General features: G+C 41.1%; 1 long non-coding RNA gene and 2 pseudogenes across 1 annotated transcript in view; 1 reads left to right on the top strand and 2 right to left on the bottom strand.

Moving 5' to 3' along the window:
• Positions 1-26,177, bottom strand: part of LOC148730771 (uncharacterized) — an 85,704-nt gene that overhangs the window by 32,679 nt on the left and 26,848 nt on the right. The gene's annotated exons all lie outside the window — the stretch shown is intronic.
• Positions 1,626-2,912, bottom strand: LOC148730775 (uncharacterized; annotated as a pseudogene).
• LOC148730774 (uncharacterized) lies at positions 5,236-9,882 on the top strand (annotated as a pseudogene).

The following is a 26,177-nucleotide window of genomic DNA, read 5'->3' as shown; positions in this document are numbered from 1 at the left end:
CATGACAACAACATATTTCTGACCAATCAAAGTCTCTGTTTCCCACGCACTGAAAGACGATATCATTCAACTCTTCAAAAACTCTTAAAATTTTAGACAGAAAAGTAAATACCAACCTTGTTCTCTTTGCTGTGAAAACCACTCCATCACTTGCTGGTCTAGTTCGGGATATTTCGGAGTGAAACGGCCCATCGTCGCACGTTTTGCAGACATCTTCAGCTCTCCGGAAAGAATAGTCGCCTGGTCTCTTCTCCAGCGTCGTACCATGGACTCGCTTAGTCCATATTCTCGAGCGATTTCCGAGTTGTTTTCTACCGCTTCAGCTTCCGCGATAACTTTTATCTTGAAAGCCATACTATACGAGGAACGGCGTGCTTTAGGCATGATGATAAAAAGTGACAGCGACGAAAGGTATACTCGATAGATTGATACTTTGAAACGTTTAACTGAGATTATTATTGTTGTTGTGGTTAATCTGTTGTCGCGTGGTAGTATTTATACAGTTCGTTGGATCAATTGATATTCATATCTCTTGATTGGTTCGCTTTTTTTCTTTTGTGTTTATTGTAATTCATTAGGTTTTGTGTTTAGTGAGTCAATTTCTTATGTTTTCCGTGAGGTTCGCTTGCTCAAATGGCCAGTTACAATCAATAATTTCGCTCTCGGCTTATAGCCGATGGTTTTACCTTTTTTTTTGGGCAGCTTGAGTGTAGCGTAAAGACCCTGAAAGTCAGGGTCTCAAAGGAATATTGATTGTCAATGTCAATTTTGACTGTGAGTTGTGGAACGAAATGTGCTTAGAAACTTTTTCTTGAAGTATATAGTTCAGGAACTCTTCCATCATGACATACTTAAATCATTATAAAGGAACTACCATTGGTAGTAAATGCTTATTGGAAAACCAAAAGTACTTGAACAGTGTGCTGGATTAGATATCAATTAATTCCTGAGTCTCAAGACATTTTTTATCTGTGTTATTAACCATTTACAGAAGCTGACTGGCAATTGATCAAATTTACAAACTTCTTGTGTTTCTTGGCTCACAAGGTAATAGCAGTCATTTAACCAGGGGAGGTAGCAAATTGCACAGAGCAGCACACACACTAAAGATGTTGTCTGCAATGGGCAGCATTGGATGAAGAAAGTTTCCTTGAAGAATTCTAAAGTCCTTAAGTCGTCCAATAGCACGTTCTACATGGATCCGAACACTCGCAATGGCACAGGTAGATTTTACTGCCTTTTTGGAAAGTTGTTTTCATAAGTAAAAAGAGAGATTTCACATTAGGAAATGCCAACTTGAGAAGCTACTGATAGTTAAGTACTTGCTGCTTTTTCGGTTAAAGCTATTTATGAACACCTTATGCTATAGTTGAATTTAACTTTGTATCAATTTAATTAGTTATAAATATCAAAGCACCAAGAAAAGAGATCAAGTATGATAGGAACTGCGGCCTTTTCAAACAAATTTTTGAGGTACAGTTAAAGTAATGGTTTACACGTATCTCCCTGATGAGAAGCTTGACTCTACCATGAATAAAAATTACTGATAACAATTGGCACTGTTGTTAAGTAACTTCAACTTCATTGTTGCTACCAATTAAATATTGATATGAGGCTATATCTGATTTTTTAAAATTTTGTTTAAGGAGACCATGTGTTTGCTTGTTGCATACAAATGATTTTCCCAGTCCTTCCCTCTGAAACTCCCTTTATCTAACTCAAACAGGCTTCAAGGGTAAGTTACCTTTACAAAGTGGTGGGATATTAAGTGCTACTTTCTTTCTTGTAAGCAGATCCCTGATGTTGAACCCCTTGTCTGCCATAACAGAGTCCCCCTCTTCAAGTTTGTCCAATAGACCACTTTTTTCTGTTATTATCTGTCGCTGACATTTCCAGTCCATAGTTTAGAAACGAAGGTGAAATAACCTGTTGGTGAGATTCCTACTAGCGCTTTCATAGTGTTGTGCCGTTTATAGTTACTCCAGGTGGCCCTCTGGGCACTAGGGGATGTTGGCTTTTGTAAAAATATCTCTGTACAAATATTCTTGTACTTGGAAACTTACAAAAAGACTTTGGTAAAGTATTCTTGATGCCTTCCTTACAAGGCCATTTGAGGAGAATGTCATGAAAAACTGTAGACAGAAAAGAAACCCAAGTTATGAAAACTTTGCTAACTGATCCCTCTGATACTCCAAATATATCTGAGAGATGTCTACTTAAAAGCCCAAGTCTGAGTCTCACCAAAGTTAAGATGAACTCATCCATAATGGTCAATAGTCTTTGCTTTCCAGGCTTTTTTTTATTTGAATCCTTTTGATACCTAACATCTTTTTCTTTGTTTTTGTCCCAATACTTAAGTTTTTCTGCAAACGGCTTCAGCAAATTAAATATCATCATTAGGCAAGCCAGGCTGGGTATTCCAGTGTAAAATTTGACAGACCCGTCATTTTTTAAAACATCCACAAAGAGCTCTCTTTTCAGCTGTTTGTTGTTTGTTAACTCTGCTTTAAGTCTTGCGCGTTCTTCCTTCAAAGCATCAATTTCACTGGTTAAAACCTCAAAATCTTCAAAAGGAAAGTCAGTTTGAGTTCCCTTGCGATTGTTTGGAAGATGCTGATAATAATCGTGATCTAAAAGAACTGCCTCGTTGCTTGTAACACTGGTATCTTCGCCTACCTGGGTAACCCTTTTACTCTTTTTAGGTTTAGGATATTCATCGAATGTTCGTTTCTTCCTAACATCTAGTCTCTTTTCACGGGAAGAAACAGGTTCTTCCTTTGCCGAGGGATTAAAATACTTCGGTAATTCACCTGGAATAATCTCTCTTCTCCCGCCAAGCGACTTTTTGATAGAGGAAGCTTTGAAATGTGCACTGCAAATCCGGGGGTTTTTTCGACCTCGGAATTCGGGATCACTTCGTCAACAGAAGTTCTTCCAAACCCTTCTAGAACTCTGTTCTGAAGGGAAACAGAAAAATGAAAGATTCGGACGATTCCTGGAACTGTTCAAGCAGTTTGCCACAGAACAAAAGTTCACCATAACTTCAGAAAATAATTGTAACTTTTACATTACAGGCAGTACACCGGTCTCTGTTTTTAATTTTTCCCGCACGCTGTCCTCTAAGCCTCGTTTACATGTTCGTTTCTAGGTCTCAGGAGCGCGCGTCCAACTATATCGAAAGGACCCTATTTGTGGGAGGTTATGGTGGAACAATAGTTGTTGTCAGTAGAATATTCTTAGTCCAGTTTTTGTAAAATGATCGGTCAGTTTTGCTGTGGTGTTACTGGCTGTAAGACTCAAATGATGTAAGTCAGTCATGATTAGTCTGTTTCACTCCATCGGTGAAGTTAGGTTGTTCTGTTCAGTTCGTTTGTCACGTTAATGTCATGAATGAGTCGTTTGTATGGAGCCGGTAGTAGTTGACACCTGTTTAGGGGAGTCTGTTCTAAGTTAGAAAACCAGCTTTCCAGAGTAAGTCATTGAAAGTAGTTAGGGCTGTAGGTTAGGCATTGGGAGAGTCCCAGTCTATACTGAGGTTCGAAAGTCGATGATGTTCAGCAATGTGGTTATTGACATCACCTTTCTTTGTGGCCTGTCTGTGTTCAGTCAGTCTTGTTGTAAGGTTTATGCCAGTCTATCGGATGTAGGAGGCTTAGCAGTGGGAGCAATTGATCTTATAAAACGCTCCCTGGCTGTTCCTCGGTTCTTCCTTGTCCTCAATGTTGGTTAGTAACTGACGTAGTGTGGTGATGGGTTTGTGGACGATGTCGATATTGAAGGGCTGTAAGATGCCCGACATGTTCTCAGACATGCCTTTTGTGTACGGTATGGCTGCTGTAGTCATAGGAGGTGTGTTGTCATTTGTTTCAGTAGTAATAGTAGGTCGGTGAGTGTTTTGTCATATGAAGTTGTTGTTGTAGCTGTTCTTTGAAAAAACACGGAAAAGATATTTGTTCTCATCGGATAACCTGTCTGTTGTGTTGCATGCTGGTTGCATGCGTTGTGTTAGAGTTCTGATAGTCATGGCCTTTGTGTGATGTAGGGTTCTAGGATGACTCGTATGGTAATCTGTTGGTGCAAGTCAGTTTCCTGTAAACTGTCATCAGCAGTGAGCTGTCGTCACAGCTTACTAGACAGTCTAGAAAAGGAAGTATGCAATTTTCTTCGACTTCTCTGGTAAACTGTATCTCGGTGTTGTCCGTTAAGGTGGTGGCAGAATGCGTCAATTTTGTCGTGTCAGAAGGCAGTAAATGTGTTGTCAACATAGTGTAACCAAAGCGGTATCGTTTGAGGGTAAGTCGATGGGCCCTTTCGACCTGCCCACAAGCGATACCGCTTTGGTTACGCTTCATTAACGACACATTCACTGCTTTTACAACACGACGAAATTGAAGCATTCCACCACACCTTAACGGACAAAACACTGACATACAGTTGACCAGAGAACTCAGAGAAAATGGCAAACTTCCTTCTCTAGACTGTCTGGTAAGCCGTGACGACAACTCACTAGAGACGACAATTTACAGGAAACCGACACACACCAACAGACTACTAGATGAGTCATCCTACAACAGTACATCACACAATGCCACAATTATCAGAACTCTACCACAACATGCGCAACATGGATGCAACATGACAGACAGCTAATCTGACGAGAATAAAAAACCTTTGCCATGTTTTTTTCAAAGAACGACTACAATGACGACCTCATTTAACGAAACACTAATCCACCTACTACTACCGAAACATGTGACACTGCAACTCCTACGACTACAGCAACCATACCGTACATAAAAGGCATCTCTGAGAACATCTTGTGCATCTTACAACCCTTCGACATCTGCAACACCCACAAACCCACCACTCCACAACGTCAGTCACTAACTAACACTAAAGACAAGGATGGACTGAAGAACAGACAGGAAGCAATTTAGAAGATCGATTACCCCGACTGCCAAGCCTCCCACATCGGAGAGACTTGCAGAAACCTCGAAACAAGACTGACTGAACAGAGAGGCCACAAGGAAAGGTGATATCAACAATCACATTGCTGAACATCATCAACTTCCGAATGTCAATATTGACTGGGACTCTGCGCAATGCCTAACCTACAGCACTAACTTCTTTCAATGACTGACTCTGGAAAGCCGGTTTACTAACAGAACAGACTCCCCTAAAACAGGTTTCAACTGTTGGTCAGCGGTTTCCCGTATGATTGTCAGAGTACGTTGTTGTAGTCCGCCATGTTGGATGGCGTAACGAATAAAGTATAGTTCTGTTACTAGTACTGGCTTCTAGACTTGGTGTCAGGAGTGGGATTACACAATGGCAAACCTCAAAAGACCGGAGCTCAAACTTGTGGGTAATGTGAGTGAAAATTTCAAGAATTTTGAACTTCGTTTTAATGATTATTGCATTCAAGCCAACTATCGTAACCTCGCCAAAGATCCTATCACCGAACGAGCAGATCACTACAAAAGCCCGCTACTAGAAATTTCTGCCCTGCGATCTTCACTTCCAGATGAAGCCTTGTCTGTACTTAGGTACACAATAGAACCTCAAATCCTCAACGACGACAAGAACAAACCATGGGTTTGGATGGAAAACTACGCGCCCACTACACAGGCTCCACAGGGAGTTCACTTCTCACCGACCGTTTCAAGTTCTGGACGTCGTCCCAGACCTCACATGAGTCCATACAAGAGTGGGAAGTCAAAGTAAGACAAGCGAGCAGCCTTTGTGCTTACGGTGAGCTCACCGATGAACTCACTAGAGACATTTATTTTTGGCCTCCATGAGGATCACACGAGAACTGAGCTCCTCAAAACACACGTAAAACCTGACAACTCAAAGAAAACCCTGCAAGATGTGGTGGCAGAAGCGAGAGCAATAGAGTCTGCCAAGCAAACAAACAAATTAATCGTGGATTCGTCGAAAGGAACCGATGAAGTAGTCCACTGGACAGGTCTCAGACATAACCAGATGAAACTGCGCAGGGAGCCTGGAACGTGTTTCTGGTGTGGGGACCGCCGAGGTCCCCACCCCTGGAAAGTATGTCCCGCTAAAGGAAAGACCTGTTCGACTTGTGGTGGCAATGACCATTTCGCCCAGGTCTGCCTAGAAGACCGTAAATTTACACTCCCAAATACCAGATCCCCAGCCTCCAACACTAGATCTGGTAGGAAGGAATACACAAAGAACGCGATTGGCCAGCGACGTGACTCACGACTGAGTGGCCAGCGACATGATCCACGTGCAGGCACATCTACCCAATCACGAGATCTTCACTACACCGACACATACGTCACAGAGGAGCAACCATATGACACACCCTTTGATCATGATTGTGGTTTCACTTATTCTTTGGAAGCCCAAGTACACAGCATCGCCGCTTCCAGCCAAGCAAAGCGATACTTCACAACCCTATCACTTTCTGCGACAGGCTCAGCATTCACTCAAGTCAAGTTTCAAATAGACACTGCAGCAACATGCAACACAATGTCCATCAATACTCTCCGCTCCCTTCTGCCAGATGCAGAACTCAAACGATCCCCCTACCGTCTATACCCCTATGGAAACTCCAAACCGTTGGAACCTGAAGGTCAGGTGGATCTAGTATGTGAAAGAAAGCACAAGTATGAAACACTCACGTTTCAAGTCCTACCAGATTCTTCTATCGGATGCAAACCAGCACTTCTGTCAGGGAGCGACAGTGAGAGATTGGGACTTATCAAAGTACTTGCAGATGAAATCCATTCCCTATCCTCAGAGGTAGAAAACAGCATTGCTGAACACGGCAAACCCCCAGGGCTCCAGTCTACCCGTCCCTGGGAATTTGCACCGCAGCCTGTAGAATCAATTCCAGACCCGAAGATGAATATGGCCTGCAACCACCTTCGACAACTCCATGAGGCCACAGCCAACCCATGCAATCCTCCACCTTCGCCATCAAAGCCAATCAAAGTTCTATCAAACCGACAGCTCCCACCTCCGGGCCAGTTACGTAAGGAGGACATTCTTGACCAGTACGCCAACACCTTCGAAGGCCTTGGTGAGCTTGGTCCACCTGTTCATTTTCAAATAGATGAGAGCATACAACCTGTGCAGATGCCAGTTCACAGAATACCAGTAGCAAAGCGAGAGCGTGAAAAACAAGCCTTGGATCGTTACGTCGAGCAAGGGGTTATCGCCAAGGTAAACGAACCAACCGCCTGGTGCTCCAACGAGCTTATCCGAGAAACACCAAAGAAGTTCAGAGTGTGTATAGATCCAAGTCAAACCGTTAACAGGGCCATCCACCGACCAAAACACCAGATGCCTACCCTAAATGAACAGCTTCATAAGCTTAGTGCAGCAAAATGCTTCTCCCTAGTTGACGTCAAAGAAGGCTTTCTCCACATTCCCCTCGATGAGGACTCATCGTGGATGACCACCATGCACACAACATATGGCAGATACAGATGGCTTCGTCTGCCCTTTGGTATTACCAGCGCCCCTGAAGAGTTCCAGATGAGGCTGACCACCGCCCTAGAAGGCCTAGAAGGCATCATATGCATTGCAGATGATATCCTAGTATATGGAGAAGGAAACGACTATGAAGAAGCTCAAAAAGACCACGACAGAAGATTCATTGCTCTGATAGAATGCTGTCATCAAAAGAACATCAGACTCAATGCAGCCAAACTTCAGTTCAAGCTTAAGGAACTCAAATTCATGGGCACCATTATTTCAGATAAGGGAATGAAACCTGACCCTGACAAGGTAGCAGCAATAACACAGATACCGCCTCCAGAGAACAAGGCAGCACTCCTGCGCTTCATTGGCATGGCCAACTATCTGTCACCCTTCTGTGCAAACCTGAGCTCGGTGATACAACCTCTACGAATGCTCACCCAGGAAGCTGTACCTTTCATCTGGTCCAACGCTCATGATAATGCATTCACTAAGGCGAAGCAACTGATCTCCTCAGCCCCAGTCTTAGCCTACTATGATCTCCACAAGCCAGTTGTACTTCAAACGGATGCCAGTGATTATGCCCTGGGCGGTGCACTTTTACAACCCAACGACAATGGTAAGCTGCAACCCGTCGCTTTCACATCCTCCAGCATGAATACCACGGAACAGCGTTACTCCCAGATCGAAAAGGAGTGCCTGGCAATATGCAACTGCTTTCAGAAGTTTGACCAGTGGTTATATGGCAAGGCTGACATTGTAGTCCACACAGATCATCAGCCTCTCGAAACCATACTAAAGAAACCATTGAACAAAGCCCCAGCCCGTCTGCAAAGGATGCTGATGAAACTGCAACGATATCGGTTTCAACTAACATACAAGAGAGGAGCGACACTCCACCTGGCTGACACTCTATCTCGGGCAGCCCTTCCACAGCCAACATCAGCGAGAGTAACACACTTCGACGTCTTCCGAATGGAGTTGGAGTCCGAGCAGAACCGCCGCAACCCAAGGCTGGAAGAGAGCACCGAGAACCACTTACGTGAACAGACAAGCAAAGACGTCACACTGGCAGCTCTATACAAAGTCATTGTCCATGGATGGCCTGAAGACAAATCAGTCCTCTCTGAATCCCTACGTCCCTATTGGAACTACAGAGACGAACTATCAGTGAAGAATAGCATAATATACAAAGGCACGCAAGTCATGGTACCCCAGTCTATGCACAAAGAAATGCTTAGGAAAATCCACGCCAACCATTTTGGAGCAGAATCGAACATACGCATGGCCCGAGAGGTTCTCTTTTGGCCAGGGATGAGAAAATCAATACAAGACATGTGTGACGCTTGTGGCACCTGTGCCCAATACGGTACGACCGCACCAAAAGAACCGATGAAATCTCTACCGATACCTACAAGGCCCTGGCAGATAGTAAGTCAAGACATCTGTGAGCTCCACAACCAAAGTTACCTAGTAACTGTGTGTCACTTCTCGGACTGGATTGAGGTAGACAAGCTGGGAGATACCCTATCCTCCACGGTCATCGAGAAAACAAAAGCCCACTTTGCCCGATATGGTGTCCCAGCAATCTGCCACACTGATAACGGTCCACAGTTCATAAGCGACCAGTACAGGAAGTTCTCTGTGGAATATGGTTTCAAGCACACCACTTCCTCCCCGTACCACCCCAAGGGCAACGGCAGAGCAGAAGCTGCCGTTAAAGTTGCAGAGTCCATGTTAAAGAAAGCAGATGATTTCCACACTGCTCTACTTCTGTACAGAAACACTCCACCTCAAGGACACACATACTCACCTGCTCAGCGTATGTTTCTGCGACGCACTGCCACCACCCTGCCTACCACGGATCATCTGTTGGCACCCGCCATGATCAACTTTAGCATCGTAAAAGAAGACATCCTTAAGAAAAGGCATGACAGCAAAGCATACTATGACAAGTCAGCCGGAGTGGAGCACCAACCAGTCAAAGTTGGCAGCTACGCCTATGCCAAGCCACCTCCCCGCCATCGCGACAAACCATGGATCTATGGGGAAGTCATCAAGGAAGACAACGGACGGTCCTATACTATTCGTACCTCTCATGGTACCACGATCCGCAGGAACAGAGTCCAACTGAAACCCGCCGCACCACCACCACCTATTCTCCAACCTCAGATAGTAGTCAACCGAGCCACAGTAGATGCGACAGCTAACTCCACCCCTGCTCCACATCCTCTCAAACACGCCGAAGTCAATCCGCAGGGCGAACAGAAGACCCACGAGCACCCGAACCCAGCAGCAGATGCAGTACCAGAAACCTCCCTGAGAGAAGCAGAACCCATAGCAGGTTCCTCTACGCCGTTGAAGCAGACGAGATCTGGGAGAATAATCAAACCCCCAGAAAGACTGAAAGACTATGTCACAGACTAGGCCTTCTCAAACATTGCCTATGAACACTCTGTAGCGTTTTAAGACATGTTATGTTGATTTTAATTTGTTTTAATTTGTTTTTTTTCTTTTCTTTTTTTCAACGGGGGGAGATGTTGGTCAGCGGTTTCCCGTATGATTGTCAGAGTACGTTGTTGTAGTCCGCCATGTTGGATGGCGTAACGAATAAAGTATAGTTCTGTTACTAGTACTGGCTTCTAGACTCAACTACTACCATCTCCATACAAACGACTCATTTATGACATTAACATTACAAACGAACTGAACAGAGCGACCTTACTTTACTGATGGATCAAAATAGACCAATCATGACCGACTTACACCACTTGAGTACTACAGCCAATAACACCACGGCGAAACTGAGCAATCATTTTACACAAACTGGACTAAGAATATTCTACTGACAATAACTATTCACTTGACTCTGATGATGACTTCTGCACAGGTTTTCGAAATGTCAGTCACCACCATGCCACTGATGGATCGAAACAGACCAATCACAACCGACTTACGCCACTCGAGTCTTACAGCCAATAACATCAAGGCAAAACTGACCAATCATTTCACACGAACTGGACAAACATTCTACTGACCGCAAATATTCACTTCACTCTGGTGATGACTTCCACACAGGTTGTTGAAACGTCAGTCACCATCCCTGACGACAATCCTTCTCGCCAGGACGATAACACTACACTTTTACAGGAATAAAAAAAATTATCATCTAAAGACTTGCATACTGCCTTCTCGAGTAGTTTCCCTAGAGCACTAAGCAAAGATATTAGTTGAAAATTGTTGGGGTACAGTCTATTCCTTTTATTAAAGATATGTATAACTGAAGATTATTTCTACTGCTTGGGGAACTTACAACAATCCTTGCTCTTTTAAAGACCTCAAACAAGCCTTGGGTAAGAGATCTGTGTACCAGTTTAAGATCTTTAGGTGAGATTTGATCTGCACCAAGTAATGTAGTCTATTGCCATGTTAGTCCAACTATCAACAAGTTTTAACTAAAACTGAGGAATCAAATGAATATTTACTGAACGGACATTCTGTACCTTTTTAACAGTATTCCTGTGATTTATATCATATATATTTTTCATGAACTTACACTTATATCAATGTACATTTTTTTATTGCTGTATTTCTATACTTTCTTCTTTATTTAGGAGACCCTTAATATAGGTAAACCTGTGGGCTTCCTTTTTCTTGACAGTTGTTATTAACAGTGCTTGTTACTTTTTTAAAAAAGTATTGTATTATATACACTACCCTTCTCTTCCTAACCAAAATGATGGCAAACATTCCAGAGGAAAAAGCAGAAAGTGTACTCGCCAACAGCTTCTGTAATTCATGGAAAAGCTGGGAGAAATATTTCTATGGATTTGTTCCTTGAGCACAAAAATAATTCTTTAAAGGAAAAGTTGATCTTCTTGGGCCAAATTTCAAAGAAGAGTCTGCCCAGAGAAAAGCAAGTTTTATTGGTGTCAGTGATGGTATTTTGACTTATAGTAAATTAAATGTACATCAGGATTGTAAGAAATCAAAAGATGACACCAGACTCAATGCTTTTCTGCACATCCCAGGAAGAGCATGTTATCACCCAAGAGACTCGAGAAAAACGTTGAGAACATACATCTTCTCAACAAGGAAACCATTTTATTGGGAGACATTAACATCAACTTCCTATGCACCATGAAACTACACTTTCACCAGAGTATGGTCAGGGTCGCACAACAGAGCGAGGCTCCAAATTAAGTGCGCCCAATATCCCAACCATCCCACCCCAGGGGAGGACATCCATCACACAGTAATCTCGTGTGTGGGAAATTAACGTCTCCTACCCCAGCCCTGCAGGAGACGGGACCTCCATTTATTCGTCCCTATCCGAGAAGACTAGAATATCTAACCATTTCTTGATGTTATAGAAAGGTAGCAAATTCTTCTCAATTATTTTAAGACCCTGAGTGTTGGTCCGGCCGGGGCTCGAACCCTCGACCTCCCGCACAACAGTCCAGCGCTCTATCCATTGAGCTAACCGGGAGGCGGTTCTGAGAAACTTCAGAAACATCCATTCATAAAAATGCTGCAAAATTTGAATATGTCACAACTTGTAATGGAAATTACCTGACCATTGTCCAAAACCTGCCTCGATCACATCTGGAGTAGTCACCCTGTGTGGCTAATAAATGTGCGGGTATTATCTACTGGTATGTTGGATCACCTACCAACCATTGTGACAAGAACATACAAGGGCGTGCAACAAAACAAAACTGAGCATACGACAATCACCTACCATGACATCAAGAATCTTAATAAAGAACAGTTTATTGCTGCGTTGAAAGAGGCGCCTTGGGATTCTGTGTTTATCTTTGATGATCCTTATGACGTTGTTGATGCCTGGTACGATATTTTCCAAGGCGTAGTCGATAGATTCCTCCCTCTTAAACACAAGCGAGTGAAGCATAAGTCCCAACCTAAATGGTTCAATAACCACATCGTCGACAGATTTAAGGAGGGCGATAAACTTCTCACTAAAGCCAAGAAAAGCGGTTCCAACAATGACTGGCTTAATTACAGGCGAGCAAAAAATTACATGACAAATTTAATTAGGGAAACGAAGCAAACATAATTCATGGAAACTTTGGAATCTGATGAAATGCTTGTCGGGTAACGACGACCCGGAACCCAAACTGCAGTAATTAGTCAATGGGAGTGAAATCATTACTAACAAAGGTGACATTGCTGAGACTTTGAATTGCTTTTTCGTCGACCAGCAGAAAAATCTTAGTCCTCAGATCGGTCTTAACAATGTCCCGTCCACTGGAGCCAGGCCCCCTCCTCCACCTCTTCTTTCCCTGGCCCCTGGGAACATTTAATATTCCACAAAATGTCCAAGGACAAAGTTGTTAATCTCCTTCTCTCTATCCCAGTGTACAAAGCTACAGGCAACAATAGAGTGAGTGCCAAACTGCTGAGAATTGCTGCACCTACTATTGCAGACTCCCTGTGCAAGCTGATCAACTTCTGTATCGAAAAACAAACCTTCCCCACAAAGTGGAAATTCGGTAAAGTGACTCCCATTTATAAGGGGCAAGGAAACCGGGACGATAAGAACAACTATAGGCTGATAACCGTGCTTCCTATACTTTCAAAGTTACTCGAGAAGCACATTTGTGATCACCTTTGTGAGTTCCTTAAGGAAAATGCTCTACTACACAGGTTTCAGTCCGGTTTCCACAAATTTCACTCCACCGAGACCGCCCTTATCTGCCAAGTCTACCAGCTGCTCTTTGACTTGGACAAGAACAAAGTATCGGGGCTTGTGTTTATTGACTATAAAAAGGCTTTTGACCTCATAGACCACGGTCTACTCTTAGAGAAATTGAAAGCCTATGGGGTATGTGATAGCGTGCTGGAACTACTATGCAGTTATCCAAGTGGACACACACAGTATGTACACATCAATGGCTGTCGTTTCTCCCCATGAGCTATGTCGGCTGAAGTACCGCAAGGGAGTATTTTGGGCCCCATTTTGTTCCTCTTATTCATTAACGATCTACCATCGGCGGCACAGCATTCTACCGTAGACATCTACATGGATGACACTACTCTCAGTTTATCATCAGACGTGACTAATGGACTTACTGCCATGTCATCAGCCCTCCAACAGGATTTAGATGACATCTCACGGTGGTCGGCTGCTAACAAAATGGTTAGAAATGCTGCGAAGACGAAATGTCTCCTTGTTGCAGGGAAACGCATACCATGCAAGCTTGAGCTCAAACTTGCTAACTCTGACATAGAACAGGTTGATAGTCAGAAACTCTTGGGGGTTACTATTGACAAACACTTAAGCTTTGATGCACACGTTTAGGAACTGTGCAAGAAGTTTTCCCAGAGAATAGCGGTTCTTAGAAAGATAAGGAGATTCATCCCTATTGAACAGCGCACACTTTACTACAATGCTATGATCAAACAAGTGATGTTGTATGGGTCAACCATCTGGTCAAACTGCTTAGCTGATAACTTAACGAGAATCCTCAAGCTGCAAAAACGTGCTTCCTGAGTACTTTTGGGAGCTGACATAAGATCAAATAGAGTAAATCTTTATAATAAATTAGGGTGGCTCCCATTTTATGATGAAACTAAAATCAATAAGTGCTCACTACTCCTTAAGCGCCTTCAAAGAAACTGTCCCAGCTATGACCTTCTTAAATGCAATGCAGATTTTCACACACGCAATGGGCGGTACAGTGCCTTAAACCTCGTCTGCCCCAGATATAATCGTGTATCTGAAGGAGAGAACTTTTAGTGTGTCCGCAACCAGGCTCTGGAACTCTCTGCCCATTAACCTTGAGAAAGTAACACGTATAACCTCATCTAGAAAGGCAGCATTTATACACATTTTTAACCAGATACAATGACGTTGATCATTTTAGCATAACTGAAACTTAATTTTATTCACAGTTTTACGCTAATCCAACATTTCATAACCTTCCTCTCGCTCCAACTATCCCAGCTGTATTCTTATTGTAATTATAGTTTGTAGATATTCACTGTAAGAATATTTTTGTAAGTGTAATGTAGTTTTTACTATTGTTAGTCCTATTCATACATACACTTATACTTCCTTTTCTTTACGACATGTATTTTGTTACCTAACTTTGTTTTATAAATTTAGTTTGAGGGCCACTAGTTACTCAGTTGAAGCACTGTTCCGTGTTACCCTCGTTAAATAAAGTTGATCGATTGATTGATCTTTCCTTACCAAAAAGAAGTACAAACCTTGTGAATGAAATAGATTATAGAGACTTGTGCAGATAAATATGGACAAGGCTACGTGAGTAGGCTGAAACTTATGAAAATTAGTTGCTGTGAAGTTACTTCATACTAAAGCAGGCAGCACATCACAGTTAAAGTTATAACAAAAAAATGGATGATCATCTGTCACTATGTGCTAGAGAGGAATAAGTTAGTTAATTTAAATATCACTAAAAGAACAGAGTAGTAAACTTTGAGGATATGACATGGCTTTGAATTGTCACTAAATTAATCAACCAAGAACCCATACATTGACTTTTTGTTGACTATTATTGCAACACATTATTTGAAGATCACAAACACCTTGTACTTTTTCTTTTGTTTGTTCTTTTTTAAACAGCACTTATTGTAGAAAAATTTTGCGCACACTATGCTGTGTCATTTCGTAATCTTATGTAACATAGCATGTATTTAAACCTTATTGCTTGTTGTAGTTTGTTCAGTTTTACCCAGTAAGTTTTACTTATTTTCATTGTAACGCTTCATGCAGCTTTATCACCTCAGGCAGTCACACCTCAGAATCACAACAAATGTAAGTTTTGTATTACGTAGTTTTCGTCGTTATTTTTGTTGTAGTTATCCTATGTATTTAGCTTAATTTATATTGTAATAGGTTTTTCATTTGCTATTTTCTTTGCACTTTTAACCATTTCATTTCGCTTCATTTCGCTTTGTTTCGTTTGATCTAATGCCGGCCACTGTCGTCAATTGCTGAAATAAATATTTCAAAACTCGTGTTGAAAATTGTCCTGGAGTTTTTTCGGAGAGTTAGTCGCCCATGGAAGCTATATTGTTTTCATCACAGTTTATAGCATAAAAGTGTACATAGTTCTTCTTCTCATTTAAATTCTCAATTGCAAAAGAATTCCCATTGACCTGAAGGTATTTAATACTAAAGCTGAAGTAGTTTGTTTTGTCTCTAAGTGAAATAAAAAATACAAGTTATCCACACTCAAAGATGGAACAGGTTCTGCAACGAGTATGCTTATATGAAGTAGTCTAGTTTCCCGCCTTTCAGGTCAGGTGATGGAATTTTGGGCGGCCAGCCATCCTGCAGTGTTGTTGTTCACCAGCGTAATTAATTATTGCAGTTTAGCGGACACTGTTTGTCTATCCACCTCTCGTTACATGGTGTCACGTGTTTCCAGAATCCACTGATACTTCCATTCCAACTGAGGAAATTCAAGGGTGAGAAAATTATACCCTGGTCAACATTGCTGACCATATTTTAGATGGTGCTGCAGAAACTGTAAATGTAATTCACACAAATACTTTGACTAAACAAGAAGTCTGGTTTGCAGATAACAGTGGATCTCCAAGGCTGGTCTTGTGGAAGTAGGACACAAGTAAAATAAAATCAGGGCAATGTTACAAAATATCAAAAGTTGCCATTAAAGAAATTAATCGCGCAAACTATTGAACTTTAACTAAAAACAGCGCAATAAATGAGGCTCACAGATTAAGGATAGATCGAGAAGTTCTTCTATTAGAGAAAAAACAACAACTGAAGCTGCAATTCCCACTAGAAGGAATTATTTAAGTTCAATCTTATTAAACCCACAACAAGTGCTACTCGAAAGTTATGGACAGTGACAAGAAAATCTTCAAATATTCTGAGTGTGGCCTAATGCAACTCGAGAACCATTTGCATAGAAAAGTGATTCTCTCAAACAATACATTATGTTGGCACAAGTACCGTTCAGCACGTAATAGAGTGGTTCATCTTATTCATTATTCTACACGCTCCTTTTACCAAAACTCAATTAACAATAATCTTGATAATCCTAAAAACCTCTGGCGCATTATTCGTTCTCTTGCGCCCTCTAAATGTTCCAAACTGCAGAATCGCGTAACCAATGACGGGACGAACTATGATGATTATGATATTGTCAACCTTTTTAACGAGCATTTTGCCAATATTTCTTCTTCCATTCAGTTAACTCATGCTTCTGACCCTCCTAACTGGGAGCGTATTACCAAATATGTTATTTCCAAGCTGCCACCTGGAGTGTCCTATTTTATTCCCCCCATCTCTGAAAATTTTGTTAAGCTACAATTAGAAATAATATGCAGTAAATGGTTTGAATGTAGGGGTAACATGTAAAAGTGTAGTATGATTGTCCAGGTGAGTGTAGTCCTGAGAAGGACTGTTGTTGGTGGCATGGTGGCGACTGACATTTCGACAACCTGTGCAGAAGTCATCATAAGAGTAAAGTGAATAGTTGTTGTCCGTAGAATATTCTTAGTCCAGTTTTTGTAAAATTATCGCTCAGTTTTCCTGTGGTGTTACTGGCTGAATGACTCAAATGGCGTAAGTCAGTCACGATTAGTCTGTTTAAATCCATTGGTAAAGTTACGTTGTTCTGTGCAGTTCGTTAGTAATGTTTGTCATGAATGAGTCGTTTGTATGGAGCCTTTAGTTGTTGACACCTGTTTATGGGAGTCTGTCCAGAGTTAGCAAACCAGCTATCCAGAGTAAGTCATGGAAAGTAGTTATGGCTGTAGGTTAGGCATTGCGAGAGTCCCAGACAATACTGAGGTTCGTAAGTCGATGATGTTCAGTATTGTGGTTGTTGACATCACCTTTCCCTGTGGCCTGTCTGAGTTCAGTCAGTCTTGTTGTAAGGTTTCTGCCAGTCTATCGGATGTAGGAGGCTTACCAGTGGGAGCAATTGATCTTATAAAAGGCTCCCTGTCTGTTCCTCAGTTCGTCCTTGTCCGTAACGTTGGTTAGTGACTGACGTAGTGTGGTGATGGGTTGGTGGGCGATGTGGATATTGAAGGGCTGTAAGATGCCTGACATGTTCTCAGACATGTCTTTTGTGTACGGTATGGTTGCTGTAGTAATAGGAGTACTGGTGTCGTTTGTTTCGGTAGTAATAGTAGGTCGGTGAGTGTTATGTCAGATGAAGTTGTTGTTGTAGCTGTTCTTTGAAAAAACACAGCAAAGATATTTGTTCTCATCGGATAACCTGTCTGTTGTGTTGCATGCTAGTTGTGATAGTCATTGCTTTGTGTGATGTAGGGTTGTAGGATGACTCATCTAGTAATCTGTTGGTGCGTATCAGTTTCCTGTAAACAGTCATCCGTAGTGAGCTGTCCTCACAGCTTACAAGACAGTCTAGAAAAGGAAATTTGCCATTTTCTTTGACTTCTCTGGTAAACTGTATCTCTGTGTTTTGTCCATTAAGGTGGTGGCCAAATGCGTCAGTTTTGTCGTGTCATAAGGCGGTGAGTATGTTGTCAGCATAGTGTAACCAAAGCGGTATCGTTTGTGGGTAAGTCGATGGGACCTTTCGACCTGCCCACAAGCGATACCGCTTTGGTTACGCTACATTGACGACACATTCACCGCTGTACGACACGACGAAATTGATGCATTCCACCACCACCTAAACGGACAAAACACTGACACACAGTTGACCAGAGAACTCAGAGAAAATGACAACCTTCCTTCTCTAGACTGTCTGGTAAGCTGTGACGACAACTCACTACAGACAACAGTTTACAGGAAACTGACACACACCAACAGACCACTAGATGAGTCATCCTACAACCCTACATCACACAATGTCACAATTATCAGAACTCTACCACAACATGTGCAAGTAGTATGCAACATGACAGACAGCTAATCTGATGAGAACAAATACCTTTACCATGTTTTTTCAAAGAACGACTACAATGACGACTTCATTTAACGAAACACTAATCCACCTACTACTACCGAAACATATGACACTGCAACTCCTACAACTACAGCAACCATACCGTACATAAAAGGCACGTCTGAGAACATCTCGTGCATCTTACAACCCTTCAACATCTGCGTCACCCACAAACCCACCACACCACAACGTCAGTCACTAACTAACATTAAAGACAAGGATGAACTGAAGAAAAGACAGGGAGCAAGTGATAAGATCAATTCCCCGACTGCCAAGCCTCCTACATCGGAGAGACTGGCAGAAACCTCGAAACAAGACTGACTGAACACAGAGAGGCCACAAGGAAAGGTGATGTCAACAATCACATTGCTGAACATCATCGACTTTCAAACCCCAATATTGACTGGGACTCTGGGCACTGCCTAACCTACAGCACTAACTACTTTCAATGACTGACTCTGGAAAGCCCGTTTGCTAACTTAGAACAGACTCCCCTAAACAGGTGTCAACTACTATCGGCCCCATACAAACAACTCATTCATGACATTAACATTACAAACGAACTGAACAGAACGACCTTACTTAACTGATGGATCGAAAGAGACCAATCATGACCGACTTACACCACTTGAGTACTACAGCCAATAACACCACGGCAAAACTGAGCAATCATTTTACACAAACTGGACTAAGAATATTCTACTGACAACTACTATTCACTTGTCTCTGATGATGACTTCTGCACAGGTTGTCGAAATGTAAGTCATCACCATGCCACTGATGGATCGAAAGAGACCAATCACAACCGACTTATGCCACTTGAGTCTTACAGCCAATAACATCAAGGCAAAACTGACCAATCCTTTTACACAAACTGGACAAACATTCTACTGACCACAAATATTCACTTGACTCTGGTGATGACTTCCACACAGGTTGTCGCAACGTCAGTCACCATCCCTGACGACAATCCTTCTCAGGATTACACTCACCAGGACGATAACACTACACTTTTACAAAAAGAATATGATCATCTCAAGACTTGCATACTAGCCTCTCGAGTAGTTTCCTTAAAGCACTAAGCAAAGATAAAAGTTGAAAATTGTTAGGGTCCAGTCTATTCCTTTTATTAAAGATAGGTATAACTGAAGATTCCTTCTACTTCTGGGGGAACTTACAACAATCCTTGCTCTTTTAAAGACCTCGAACAAGTTAGGGCTGTAGATTAGGCATTGCGAGAGTCCCACTCAATACTGAGGTTCAAAAGTCGATGATGTTCAGCAATGTGGTTGTTGACATCACCTTTCCTTGTGGCCTGTCTGTGTTCAGTCAGTCTTGTCGTAAGGTTTATGCCACTCTATCGGATGTAGGAGGCTTAGCAGTGGGAGCAATTGATCTTATAAAATGCTCCCTCTCTGTTCCTCGATTCGTCCTTGTCCTTAACGTTGGTTAGTAACTGACGTAGGGTGGTGATGGGTTTGTGAGCGATGTGGATATTGAAGGGCTGTAAGATGCCCGACATGTTCTCAGACATGCCTTTTGTGTACAGCATGGTTGCTGTTGTCATAGGAGTTGTGTTGTCATTTGTTTTGGTATTAATAGTAGGTCGGTGAGTGTTTTGTCATATGAAGTTGTTGTTGTAGCTGTTCTTTCAAAAAACACGACAAAGATATTTGTTCTCATCGGATAAGCCGTCTGTTGTGTTGCATGCTAGTTGTGTGCGTTGTGTTAGAGTTCTGCTAGTCATGGCTTTGTGTGATGTAGGGTTGTAGGATGACTCATATAGTAATCTGTTGGTGCATGTCAGTTTCCTGTAAACTGTCATCAGTAGTGAGCTGTCGTCACAGCTTACTAGACAGTCTAGAAAAGGAAGTTTGCCCTTTTCTTCGACTTCTCTGGTAAACTGTATCTCGGTGTTTTGTCCATTAAGGTTGTGGCGGAATGCGTCAATTTTGTCGTGTCATAAGGCGGTGAATGTGTTGTCAACATAGTGTAACCAAAGCGGTATCGTTTGTGGGTAAGTCGATGGGCCCTTTCGACCTGCCTGCAAGCGATACCGCTTTGGTTACGCTACATTGACGACACATTCACCGCTGTACGACACGACGAAATTGATGCATTCCACCACCAATTGAACGGACAAAACACTGACATACAGTTGACCAGAGAAGTCAAAGAAAATGGCAAACTTCCTTCTCTAGACTGTCTCTGGTAAGCTGTGACGACAACTCACTATAGATGACAGTTTACAGGAAACCGACACACACCAACAGACTACTAGATGAGTCATCCTACAACCCTACATCACACAATGCCACAATTATCAGAACTCTACCACAACATGCACAACTAGGATGCAACATGACAGACAGCTAATCTGATGAGAACAAATACCTTTACCATGTTTTTTCAAAGAACGACTACAATGACGACTTCATTTAACGAAACACTAATCCACCTACTACTACCGAAAAAAACGACACTGCAACTCCAATGACTACAGCAACCATACCGTATGAATGAATGAATACCTTTATTTAAGTGTCAGACTAAAATAGCAGTACATAACCACTAAATGGGGACACTACAAAATAAATTAAAAATGACTAAATCCATATATTAATTAAAGTTAAAATGCTAATTGAGCTAAAAATACTAAGATTGGTTAACATGCTAAAAATATTTACAATATGTACAAGATAAAATGTACATTAAAAAACTTTTTTACATTAAGTACTGCATAAAATACAGTTGGTACAGTAATTATCGGTCAGTAAAGTATTTAGATCAATCTTACGGATATTTATCTTGAAAGATGATAATGTTGGCAGATCTCTAATGTTCTTAGGTACAATATTCCATAACTTAGGTCCAGTATATCTGATAGAGTGCTTACCATATGTTGCTGTATTAAATCTAGGAATAACAAATTCTTTGCTACGTAGGGCATATTTCGTATCAGACCTCCGAAATAGGTCAGCAATATACTTAGGACATATATTATTCTTGACCTTGTACATGAGAGTAGCCATGTCCTGTAACCTTCTGTTATGTAAAGTACATAGATTAGCCATACCCAATAGTGTCTTATAACTTGACGTTTTGTCGCAATAGATGGCTCTAAGTGCCCTTTCCTGTATGCGTTCGAGTTTTCTGCTGTCACTAGCACGACAGAAGTGCCAAACAAGATGAGAGTAAGTTAAATAAGGAAGAATGGCAGCTTTAAACAATTGCAACCCTTCAACATCTGCGTCACCCACAAACCCACCACCCCACAACGTCAGTCACTAACTAACATTAAAGACAAGGATGAACTGAAGAACAGACAGGGAGCAATTTATAAGATCAATTACCCCGACTGCCAAGCCTCCTACATTGGAGAGACTGGCAGAAACCTCGAAACAAGACTGACTGAACACAGAGAGGCCACAAGGAAAGGTGATGTCAACAATCACATTGCTGAACATCATCGACTTCCGAACCTCAATATTGACTGGGACTCTGCACAATGCCTAACCTACAGCACTAACTACTTTCAATGACTGACTCTGGAAAGCTGGTTTACTAACTTAGAAAAGATTCCCCTAAACAGCTTTCAACTACTACCAGCTCCATACAAACGACTCATTTATGACATTAACATTACAAACGAACTGAACAGAATGACCAAACTTTACTGATGGATCGAAACAGGCCAATCATGACCGACCTACACCACTTGAGTACTACAGCCACTAACACAACGGCAAGCTAAGGAAAGCACCTTTTAAACGTGAGCTAACTCACTTGCTTTTGAAAATTCTTGAAATTGAGGAGATGAATGTTGACTTGCGCTACCTTCACCTTTCTAGCTTATATTTGTATTTCAACTGATTAGCTTTCTCTTTGACCTGTTAAAAACTCCCTTGTGTGACTGGCCCAGTTAAAACTATTAACATGATTATCACTACTATTATTTATTATTTATTTGCTCATTTATTTATTTATTTATTTCATTGTTGCGTGTGTGTGTGTGTGTGAGTGTGTGTGTGTGTATGTGTGAGAGCCTATACAGTGTCTGTTTAGGTAGCCCGCCTAGAATAGCTTTGCTAACTGTGGGATACAAAAGCCTTTATTTCTTTAATTTAAAAAAAAAAATAAAGTCAATCTTGTTATTGTTATTATTGTTGTTATGTAGTCTATTGCCATGATAGTCCAAATAGCAACAAGTTTAAGCTAAAACTGAGGAATCCAATAAATATTTACTGAATGGACATTCTGTACCTTTTTAACAGTATTTCTGTGATTTATAATTATATATTTTTTCATGAACTTGCATTTATTCAAAACCCAGCTCAAAGATCACTTGTCTGGGTGTGGAATCTGTAACCGTTATAGGCCCGAATGATGTAAAGAGCCTTTAAAGCCTCATGGTGTGCCTAATTTGCCATGGGAGAAAGTTGGTGTTGATCTATTTGCGCTGGATGGGCAATCATTTTTGATAGCCGTTGATTACTCCTCTGGTTATTTTGAAGTGCAAGATATGAGTAGCACCACCAGCACCTGAATTATCACTGGCTTGGTTTTCCAGGCATGGTATTCCTGCGACCATCATCAGTGACAAACAGTGTAGATTTCAAGGCCTTCAATAAGGAATGGGATTTTCACCACGTCACATCAAGCCTTCGATAAGCACCCATCTCCCAGTAGCCAAGCATTTTCTAACTCCAAAAGTGATAACCGATGTCCCTGAAAAGATCAAGATTAGGAAGGAAAAGCAGAAACACTACTATGATCGTCACTCACATGAACTGCCAAAATTGCGCGAAGGTGATGCCATTAGGATGCGATTGCCAAACGAGGAGTGGTCAATGTGGCGCATCAATGGAGAGGATGGGACCCGTTCCTACTTGGTTGAGGTAAACGGAAAACATTATTGTCGGAACTGTAAATGGCTCAGGGCAACGTTTGAGGAGTTACTGGAGTGAGTTGAAACAAACCTCAACATGACCGATCCTATTGAACTGGTTGAGTCCAGCCCAGCTGAGCCGCCACCACCAATGATACCATCATCATCATCAGTGGTTTCTGGGCCACGCACTGAAGGTCGTCCAGTGCGGGACTGCCACCACCCAGTGTGGCTAAAAGATTACGAGTGCTGAATTAAGACATTGACTCTGCCTTGTGCCTCTTTTTTTGCTTTGAATTTATTTTTTATTATGCATAGCTGTGCAGGGGCGCTTAATGCACTAGACTTCCTCAAGGCAGATTTGAACATTGTGTTATTTCTTTCTTTCTTTTATTATCATCAACGTTGTCTACATTTATAGTTGCTCGACTATTAGAAGGGAGATGTAACGAGTATGCTTACGTGAAGTAGTCTAGTTTACCGCCTTGCGGGTCATGTGATGGAGTTTTGGGTGGCCAGCCATCTTCTAGAGTTGTTGTTCACCAGTGTACTAAATAATTGCAGTTTTGCAGACACTGTTTGTCTATCCGCCTGTCGTTACAGGTTCAATAAAGCTTGTCTTGTAGGAGAATGTATTGAGAAACTTAATTTCAACACAACTAACTTCTTCAAAAATGTGAGGTTACACTGTACAGGTCTCAGAATCATTATGATAGTTATCTTAACACTCCAAAGATTTAAGCCCTAAACAATCAGCTGCATTTGGAAGATCACTGGCTCATTTTTATGATATTATGGCTTCAAGGATGGTAACAGTTTGGTGTGAAGTCATGGGCATACAGCAAGCCACCAACAAAATTTCATGTGTTTCATGCTTTAAAAAACTTATACCCTACACAGACAACATAGTCATGTGGTGTTTCCCAGCTGCTAGAAAATTATGTCATAACATGGAATCTCTGCATAATGGTCACTACTGAAAATAACAAATTAAAAAGCTTTGGTTCACTTTGCCACACCAACAGCTTCAACATCATTAAGCTGTGTTGGATCCAACTTATGAATTAAAGGCAGCAATGTCACCAAATGTTAAAAAAAAAATAATAAATAAAAAGAACTAGGACATTCAATTTAAACATTACTTTGTTAACATTTTCCAAAGTTACTTTTATTCCTAGTACAATGATATTTAACACCAAATTATTAATTTTCTTGATGAGCACTTAGTACTTTACATTTGCACTGTTAGTTAAAATGTTTTGTACAATAGATAACTATGTGCAAGTTTAATGTTTTTAAAGATACCATTTTCAAACTAAACAGAAAAGTTGTAATTTAATTTGATGACATTGAGTTTAAATCCTTGTCAGTAGAGAGATGATATTACCAATACCATAAACTTTAATAGAAAGAAAAGGACCAGAACATTCAATTTAAACATCACCCTGTGGATATTTTCCAATGTTACTGTTAATCCCAATATAATCATTGTTTACAGCATATCCTTGATGAACAGTTAGTATGATGTTTTTAGTGTTAGTTTAAGTTTGTACAATAGATAAATACTGAGTATGTACAGGTGTGATTGGTTTTCACCAAAATAATACAGTTTTGAAACCAAACAGAAAAATTATAATCATTATGATGACATTAAGTTTACACCTTGTCAGTAGAGTGATGAAATTACTTATATCAAGAGCATTGGATTCTAAACAAAAACTAGTAACAAGTTAAGAAGAGGCTCAGGACATTCAATATAGATATTACATGTAACTTTGTATACAATTTCCAATGTTAGTGTTATTCTTAATCCAAGCAATGTCACCTTTACCAGTTTGTGTATGCCCATCTCCAAATCCATCATCATCATTTGTCCACTCAGTTCCAGCCAGCCCAGTGAATATCACCCCAGTGAATATCAGCCTAATTTGCAGTCTGCTGGTAATCCAACCTCTGCTTGTCAACTCTCTTATACTAATGCACAACAGAGCTGTTTCCCTTAGTCTGTTGGATGTGATTAGGGCAACCCAAACTTCACCAGCCAACACAAAAAAGCCTACCATGCAGGACAAAGCTGAAAAGATCCAAGAGACCCTTTGAAAAATTCTTGAGCGGATAGACACACTAATTGTTGTTTATTGCGGCACCAGGGACACTCATGCACCAGATGCAGTTCAGGCAACAGTAACTGCCTAACTTATTGCTAACACAGCCTTTACTGCAATTGTGGCATGTATATCTTCTCCAGCAGAGAAGGATCAAGCAGTTAATCTAACACTGACCAGAATACAGCCTTTTAGCACTGATGAAGGCCATAACATTTGTGGAGTCAGTAAGAAGAAGCTGCCAACTCCAGAAAAAAAAAATGAGAAGATGAGAGAACTTAACAATAACATGAATTTCACAAAACTAATCCAGGAAAACAGATTCAGTGTTGCATTGAAATTTCCTGTCGTATTTTAAAGTCATTGTGCAAAAATTATTAAACACTTTCTTTAGAGAAAGGAAAACATAACTTAGCCAAAGCAGGACAGTAAGAGATGGTGAGAAAACCACTGCATTATGGATATTGGAAAGTCTGAACAAACATTGGGCATCACATATGCAGGTTTAAGTCAAATTAAATGGTTGTCCTCACTTGTAGTAGAGCCAATGACTCTAATTGACTTAAAAGTATTAAAAAGATAAACACTTTAAAATACAGACAACAGGTGGAACAAAGATTGAATGAACTTTTTCAAATGACAAAGAACCTTTGTAGAGAACAAAAATAACTGCATTTATGCATCATCAAAAGTAATAATAATTAATGCTCTCTAACCAATTCTTTTTTAGGCGACCCAAGTGTAATTGATTCAAGAAGTAAGTTGTATTCCACTTTTACCATTTGCTTAATA

This window comes from Stylophora pistillata, chromosome 5, assembly GCF_964205215.1.
Source record: "Stylophora pistillata chromosome 5, jaStyPist1.2, whole genome shotgun sequence".
NCBI lineage: Eukaryota > Metazoa > Cnidaria > Anthozoa > Scleractinia > Pocilloporidae > Stylophora > Stylophora pistillata.
This window is presented reverse-complemented; position numbering and strand designations above follow the sequence as displayed.